Raw genomic sequence first — 9,324 nt, forward strand, 5'->3', positions numbered from 1 at the left:
AGGACAGAAGGAAAGAGGGGTGGGAGAGGAGGACGGAAGGAAAGAGGGGTGGGAGAGGAGGACAGAAGGAAAGAGGGGTGGGAGAGGAGGACAGAAGGAAAGAGGGGTGGGAGAGGAGGACAGAAGGAAAGAGAGATGAGAGATGGAGTGAGGGAGGGAGGTTAAGGTAGTGGTTGAAGGGTGGGAGAGGAGGACAGCATGAAGGAGAGAGGGAGAGGACGGAAAAACAAACATTGGATGGAAGAGAACAAGTACCTTGACTTTTTACACGTTTTGTTACGTTACAGCCTTATTCTAAAATAGATTTTTTAAATTTTTTCCCCCTCATCAATCTACACAATACCCAAAATGACAAAGCAAAAACAGGTTTTTAGAAATGTTTGCAAATGTATAAATAACTTAAATATCACATTTATATAAGTATTCAGACCCTTTACTCAGTACTTTGTTGAAGCACCTTTGGCAGCGATTACAGCCCTGAGTCTTCTTGGGTATGACGCTGCAAGCTTGGAACACCTGTATTCAGGGAGTTTCTCCCATTCTTCTCTACAGATCCTCTCAAGCTCTGTCAGGTTGGATGGGGAGCAATGCTGCACAGCTATTTTGAGGTCTCTCCAGAGATGTTCGATCGGGTTCAAGTCCGGGCTCTGGCTGGGTCACTCAAGGACATTCAGAGACTTGTCCTGAAGCCATTCCTGCATTGTCTTGGCTGTGTGCTTAGGGTCGTCCTGATGGAAGGTGAACCTTCACCCCAGTCTGAGGTCCTGAGCGCTCTGGAGAAGGTTTTCATCAAGGATCTCTCTGTACATTGCTCCGTTCATCTTTGCCTCGATCATGACTAGTCTCCCAGTCTCTGCTGCTGACAAACATCCCCACAGCATGATGCTGTTCACCGTAGGGATGGTGCCATGTTTCCTCCAGACGTGACGCTTGGCATTCAGGCCAAAGAGTTCAATCTTGGTTTCATCAGACCAGAGAATGGTGTGTGTTCTTCGGGACTTTCAACGCTGCAGAATGTTTTTGTACCTTCCCCAGATCTGTGCCTTGACACAATCCTGTCTCTGAGCTCTACGGACAATTCTTTTGACCTCATGGCTTGGTTTTTGTTCTGACATGCACTGTCAACTGTGGGACCTTATATAGACAGTTGTGTGCCTTTCCAAATCATTTCCAATCAATTGAATTTACCAAAGGTGGACTCCAATCAAGTCGTAGAAACATCTCAAGAATGGTCAATGGAAGCAGGATGCACCTGAGCTCAATTTCGAGTCTCATAGCAAAGTCTGAATACTTATGTTGTCACGATCGTTTGTATAGACGGACCAAGGCGCAGCGTACGTTGAGTTCCACATAATTTATTAATAGTGAAACTTAGAAAAAACAAACAATAAACAACAAACTAACAACGAACCGTGACGACTGAGATGCTACGTGCACTAACTCAAAACACAGTAACATAAACAATATCCTATAACCCACAGGTGGAAAAAATGCTACTTAAGTATGATCCCCAATTAGAGACAACGATTACCAGCTGCCTCTAATTGGGAATCATACAAATCACCAACATAGAAAATAGACCTAGAACCCCACATAGAAAATATTAACTAGAACAACCCCTAGTCACGCCCTGACCTACTCTACCATAGAAAATATAGTATTTCTATGGTCAGGACGTGACATATCTAAATGTAAAAAGGTATTTCTGTTTTAAATGTTTAATAAATTTGCAGAAAATTAAAAAAAATCTGTTTTCGCTTTGTCATTATAGGGTATTGTGTGTAGATTGCTGAGGATTTTTATTTAATTTAATCCATTTTAGATTAAGGCTATAACTTTATATAATGTGGACAAGTCAATTGGTCTGAATACTTTCCCGAAGGTACTGTAGTAAGTACTATAGTATTCTATAGTAACCTGTAGTATTTTGTTACGTGGGTTAAATGGTTGGGAGTACATAGAGGTGTTTCCTAGACACAGATTAAATCTAGTCCTTGACTATAAAGCACTTTCAATGGAGATTCTATTCTAATCAGTCCTGATTAGAGAGGAACAATGAAAAAACGCATTGTAACTGGCTTGGCGGTCCAGAGTTGAGTTTGAGGGGTCTAGAAGGTATGTGGGCAGTACTTTCTTTTTTGGTTTCCTGCTCGGCTGTAAGTAACATAGTGAACTGGAAATGGTGACTTCGGGCTCAACGCAGAACTTTCCTGCTGCCGCCTTGGGATTTACTATTTCTTAATACTTATTTACCTGGAGACAAATATACCATTCTCCTCTCCCTCAACCTCCCGTGGAGCGCATGGGTGATCAGGCATATAGAAGCAGCTTTGTGGTTGTCAAACATCCGGTCGAGACGCATATTGCCAGTTTACCTAAATACAGATTAAGATTCAGTCCTAATTTTAGACTGAACAGCAGGTTTTAATGGAGGATCTCTATTGCCCAGGCATTTAGAATCAGGTTTGTGCATCCAGACAATTAGACTTTATGAAAAGAGGACACATGATGGTTGTACCCTATATAGCTAACTTTGCAACAGAGCATCAGAGAGTTAGTGATCCTTTGTAGCTCAGTTGGTAGAGCATGGTGCTTGTAACACCAGGATAGAAGGTTCAATTCCCGGGACCGCCCATACATTAAATATATGCACGCATGACTGTAAGTCACTTTAGATATAAGTGTCGGCGTAAACTTTAATATAAGACTTCCATTGAAACAGTTTGTCTTTAAGAGCTGCAGTTCCTCGCTCCACTACAGCTGGACTGTTAAATGAGTTGCTGCTTTGCCATGGCTCCTGGACTGGAACTAAGTCTTTTCTCACCATGCGTACCACACAGACAGACAGCCCTGACGATAGTGGGGTGGAGTAGAGAGGAGTGGCAAACCTTTGTCAAACAGAACACACAGTGCTAGGCTAATGTGCGAACAAATAAGCTAGCGCTAGCTATTCCGCAGTCTCCCCCCCCCCCCTTCCACCCTCCGCTCCCCCAGACCATACCGAGGCTAATAGGCAAACAAACAAGCTAGTTATTCCCCCGGCTCTGCCACACTCCCTCCCTCTCCCTACCGGCCGGTTGTAACGCTGACGGTTTCATCTCCGGCATGTTGTGTTTGGGAGGTCCTCAACCCTTTGTCTCCCAGTTCACTTCGACTGTTTGGCCCCTTGATTCAGCCTCCAGCAATGGACTGCTTCCCAAATGGCACCCTATTCCCTATATATTGGAGTCCAATCTGAGTTCCTTGAGTTACATAAAGGGGTGCCCCAAGGTTTTGATACTCAGCCCACTACTGTTTACTTTCTATATAAATAACATTGCTGAAGCTATAAAAAAGAAGTGATATTAATTTGTTTGCAGATAATACAGGTTGGCCAAGCCTTTTCAAATTTGAAATCCAATTTTCCAGCACTGCAGAGGTCACTATTGGAACTAAAGTTAGTGCTCAATGCAAACAAAACAAAATGCATGCTTTTTTTCTTTGTCCCATAATGCAGATTTAAACCAATATATGCTGTTTTCCATTGGGCCCTTAGGTTTATTACTGGGGATGGTTCTAGAACTCACCATTGGGCTCTTAGGTTTATTACTGGGGATGGTTCTAGAACTCACCATATAGCCCTGAGGTTAATTACTGGGAATGGTTCTAGAACTCACCATTGGGCCCTGAGGTTTATTACTGGGGATGGTTCTAGAACTCACCATTGGGCTCTGAGGTTTATTACTGGTGATGGTTCTAGAACTCACCATTGGGCCCTGAGGTTTATTACTGGTGATGGTTCTAAAACTCACCATTTGGCCATGAGGTTTATTACTGGGGATTGTTCTAGAACATACCATTGTTCCCTTAGATTTATTACTGGGGATGGTTCTAGAACTCACCATTGTTCCCTTAGATTTATTACTCGTGATGGTTCTAGAACTCACCATTGTGTTTTGTATCAAAAAGTGGGTTGGGCCTCTTTGTATGTAAGGATAAAGCAGCATTATCTTATTTATCTACAAAGCACTCATGCAGAAACGTCCCATGTATCTATCATCATTAATTAAATGTAGACTTACAAATTACCAATCCCGTTCTCGGGCTTGGATAACACTGGAGGCCCTTTTGTCTCCACAAAGTTGGGAAAAGCTGCTCTTAGTTATTTTATGCCCTGTATGTGGAACAACTTACAGAGCTCTCTGAAAATAGATGTTCTGGTCCCCTTTGGTCAGTTCAGAGAAATTATCAGAGACCTCTATCAGAGACCTCTGTTAATAAATGATTTTCTTCATATGTTTTGAAATGTTGTATGATGTATAAACAGTATGTTCGATTAATTTATGCAGGGCTCTAGTCTCAGTATGATTCCCTGTCAAAGGTTTAAGACTTCTGGTCCAAAGTAGGGCACTACAAAGGGAAAAGGGTACAATTGGAGATGCAGTCAGTCTGTTTACCTATTGTCTGTGGCTATGTGAATAGGCCCATAAACCCCAGATTACTCTCCCTCTCCCCTCTTCTCCCCCTCTCCCTCTCTCACTCTCCAGCCACCTCTCCCCCCTCCCTCCTCCTCCCCCCCCCACTGTCCCACTCTCCTGCCCCCTCCTCCCCCTCTCTCCTCCCCCCTCTCCCCTCCCTCTCCCCGCTCTCGTCTCCTCCACCTCCCCACTCTCCTCCCCCTCTCCCTCCTGCCCCTGTTCGCACCTCCTGCCCATCCTCCCGCTCTCTCTCCTCCACCTCCCCCTCCCTCCTCCCCTCTTCCTCCTCCCTCCCTGTTTCCCACTCTCCAGCCCCCCTACTCCCTATCTCCCCCCCCTCTTCTAACCCCCTCTCTCGAATCCCCGAGCTGACAAGGTAAAATCTGTAGTCTCCTGAACAAGGCAGTTAACTCACTGTTCCCCGGTAGGCCGTCATTGTAAATAAGAATGTGTTCTTAACTAACTTGCCTAGAAGGATAAAGGATAAATAAAAAGTTGCTGCAGTGTCTACATGTACAGTGCCGTAAAATATAATTCTCCCTCTTTCTGATTATGTTCTATTTATGACACAGAGTGTTATCAGATCTTCAACCAACACCTAATAAGAAATAAAGGGAACCTGAGCAAACAAATAACTAAATATTGAGGCTCTTTCATTTATTTAATAAACAAGTTATGCAAAACCCAATGCCCCCTGTGTGATAAAGTAATTTCCCCCTTACACTCAATAACTGGTTGTGCCACATTGACTGCAACCAAACACTTCCTGTAGTTGTTGATCAGGTTCTCATATCACTGTGGAGGAACGTTGGCCCACTCTTCCATGCAGAACTGCTTTAAAACATCTGAAGGAGACTTAGGACTGGACTTTGACTAGGCCATGCCAAAACTTAAAATGTGTTGCTTTTCAGCTATTCTGATGTAGAATTGCTTGTGTGTTTTTGGATCATTGTCTTGCTGCATGACTCAGCTTGCACTTCAGCTCACAGACATATTACCTGACATTCGCCTGTAGAATTCATGGTTCATTCAATGATGGCAACTGGTCCAGGTCCTGAGGCAGCAAAGCATCCCCAAACCGTCTCTACTACCACCACCATGCTGACCCCGAACCATCACTCTACCATCACCGCGTTTGACCTTTGGTATGACGTTTTCACTGTGGAATGCCGTGTTTGGTTTTTGCTAAATAAAACGGGACTCATGTCATCCAATAAGTTATACTTTTGACTAATCTGTCCATAGAACATTCTTCCAGGAGTCTTGACGATCATCCAGGTGCTTCCAGGTGCTTTTTGGTAAAACGTTGTGGACAAAATGGGTCCCTTACCGACCCTCTACAACCCCTTATAACTTCTTACCAACCCACTACAACCCCCTACAACCCCTTACCAACCCTCTACAGCCCCCTACCAACCCTCTACAGCCCCCTACCCAAACCCTCTACAACCCTTCACAGCCCCTACCAACCCTCTACAGCCCCTACCAACCCTCTACAGCCCCCTTACACACCCTCTAACAAACCTCTCAGCCCCTACCAACCTCTACAGCCCCCTACCAACCCTCTACAACCCTCTACGCCCCCAACCAACCCTCTACAGCCCCTACCAACCCTCTACAACCTCTACAGCCCCCTCCACCCTACACCCTACCACCCTCTACAACCCCTACAACCCTTACCAACCTTCTACCAACCCTCTACAACCCCCTACCAAACCCCTTTACCCAACCGTCTACCAAACCTCTACAACCCCCTACCAACCCCTTACCAACCGTCTACCAACCCTCTACAACCCCCTACCAACTTGTCATAATGTAATCCTAAAGTCTTGTGGGGTCGAGTAGTAGACCACAGTGGAAAAGTAATGTTTTTTTGTGTTGCTATCAAATCCAGGAGACAGAGGAAGGTATGAGGTCAACGTGTGATAGACTTCTGGCTCCCTCCCTGACTAATGTTTTGGCGGCAGGTAGCCTAGTGGTTAGAGCATTGGACTAGTAACCCGGAAGGTTGCAAGACTGAATCCCCGAGCTGACAAGGCAAAAATCTGTCGTTCTGCCCCTGAACAAGGCAGTTAACCCACTGTTCCTAGGCCGTCATTAAAAATAAGAATTTGTTAAATAAAGGTCAAATGAAATATTTTAAAAAATAACAATCCCAGGCTAGTATCCATCTCCACTTTCATCATCACCGCTGTCTCCACAGGGTCAGCCATCAATTCCCTTGTGACAGGAGGAATGGAAGCTGGTTGTGTGCAACAGGGATCTGAAATGGAATTCAAGCTTCACACCAAAAAATTTAATTGTTAAAACATTTCTAGCCGGTCTATCTATGAGTAACAGGGTTGACGTGTTACGCTCGAAGTGCTCAGTTTTCCACCACAAAACACCAGAAAATGGTCAAAAAAGTCTAGAACCAGCTCACCTGCTTCTAAACTATGTTAGATGACTGTTAGGTGTTCAATGTTTCTTTATAAAAAAAATTGTTTTAAAGAGATTCGTTTCAACCATAATAAAATGAGAGTTTAGTTCACGTTACAGGGTTCAACTTAAAATGAGGGACTGACGTAAAAGAATCACGTTAAATAAATGATCTTCAGAAATGACTGTCAAAGCAATTAAAAACAACTTGGACTTTACAATGATGTGTGAAACGCTGTGTTCCTAGAAGTGAGGTACCGAGCGACGCTGTGTTCCTAGAAGTGAGGTACCGAGCGACGCTGTGTTCCTAGAAGTGAGGTACCGAGCGACGCTGTGTTCCTAGAAGTGATGGTACGAGCGACGCTGTGTTCCTAGAAGTGAGGGTACGAGCACGCTGTGTTCCTAGAGTGAGGTACCGAGCCGACGCTGGTGTTCTAGAAGTGAGGTACCGAGCACGCTGTGTTCCTAGAAGTGAGTACCGGGAGCGCGCTGTGTTCCGAAGTGAGGTACGAGCGACGCTGTTGTTCTAGAAGTGAGGTACCGCGCGACGCTGTGTTCCTTAGAAGTGAGGTACTCGAGCGCGCTGTGTTCCTAGAAAGTGAGGTACCGAGCGACGTGTGTTCCTAGAGTGAGTACCGAGCGACGCTGTGTTTTTGAAGTGAGGTACCGAGCGACGCTGTGTTGTCGTAGAAGTGACGGTACCGAGCGACGCTGTTGTTCCTAGAAGTGAGGTACCGAGCCGCGCTGTGTTCCTAGAAGTGAGGTACCGAGCGACGCTTGTTTTCCTGTAAGTAGTGGTACCGAGCGACGCTGTGTTCCTAGAAGTGAGGTGAGAGCGACGCTGTGTTCCTAGAAGTGTAGTACCGAGCGACGCTGTGTTCCTAGAAGTGAGGTACCGAGCCGACGTACGTGTTCTAGAAGTGAGGTACCGAGCGACGCTGTGTTCCTAGAAGTGAGGTACCGAGCGACGCTGTTTCTAGAAGTGGAGGTTACGGCGACGCTGTGTTCTCTAGAAGTGAGGAGTACCGAGCGACGTGTGTTCCTAGAAGTGAAGTGTACCGAGCGACGCTGTGTTCCTAGAAGTGAAGGTTACGAGGACGCTGTGTTTAGCACTCTTTAGCGAGCCTTTATTCATGTAAAAAACAAAAATCTGATTTCTTTAATTCTCCATGTGGTCTATATTATAGGAACTTCATTTAATATAAAAGGCTTTTTACAATTCTATATTGATGCCACAAATTTCTACTATAAAAATTATCAAGGGATGCAATGGGAATCCATTCCGTGCACTATAAAGGGAAGGGGGAACATTTAGGATGCAGACTGGGGACGGAGCATTAGAAAAGCCATCTATTAGTTGTCAAAATTAATCTGAACTCCAATCTGATATAATATATAAATGGTGTTTCAGTTGGGTTCAATCCCATTTCAATTCCAAACATTTAAGGAATTAAAATGATTGCAAAGTGAATAGGAACACTGCTGTGTTGTGATTACAACTATGTGCCGTCGACGTAGGATACGACCGAGAGCACCAGTTAGCTCCGAAAGTGTGTAGTAGTTTGACTGCACAATGCATTCAGACAGTGCATTCAGACAGTGTATTCAGACAGTGTAATTCAGGACAGTGCATTCCAGAACAGTGCATTCAGACAGTGCATTCAAGACAGTGCATTCAGACAGTGCATTCAGAGTGCATTCAGACAGTGTATTCAGGCAGTGTATTCAGACAGTGTATTAGGCAGTTATCTCAGACAGTGTATTCAGCAGTGCAATCAGACAGTGTATTCAGACACTGCATTCAGGACAGTGTAATTCAGACAGTGCATTCGGACAGTGTATTCGACAGTGTATCAGACATGCATTCAGACAGTGTATTCAGAGTGTATTCAGACAGTTGGTATTCAGACAGTGTATTCAGACAGTGTATTCAGACAGTGTATTCAGACAGTGTATTCAGACAGTGTATTCAGACAGTGTATTCAGACAGTGTATTCAGACACTGCATTCAGACAGTGTATTCAGACAGTGAGTATTCAGACAGGTTTCAGAAGTGTATTCGGACGGTGCATTCAGACAGTGCATTCAGACAGTGCATTCAGACAGTGTATTCAGACACTGCATTCAGACAGTGCATTCAGACAGTGTATTTCAGAGCCATGCATTCAGGCAGTGATTCAACTGTATTAACACTGTACTCAGACGTGTTTCAGACAGTGTATTCAGACAGTGTATTCAGAGCAGTGTATTCAGACAGTGCATTCAGACAGTGTATTCAGACAGTGTATTAGACAGTGTTATTCAGACAGTGTTATATTCAGACAGTGTATTCAGACAGTGCATTCAGAGCCATGCAGTGTCTAGCCACACTACAAACTTCATTGTTCCAGTTTCCCATGAAACAATTGTATGACAGTCCAGCACAACATCAGACTAGTCTCCTGATGTA

The sequence above is a fragment of the Salvelinus sp. IW2-2015 genome, unplaced genomic scaffold (assembly GCF_002910315.2).
Source record: "Salvelinus sp. IW2-2015 unplaced genomic scaffold, ASM291031v2 Un_scaffold1898, whole genome shotgun sequence".
NCBI lineage: Eukaryota > Metazoa > Chordata > Actinopteri > Salmoniformes > Salmonidae > Salvelinus > Salvelinus sp. IW2-2015.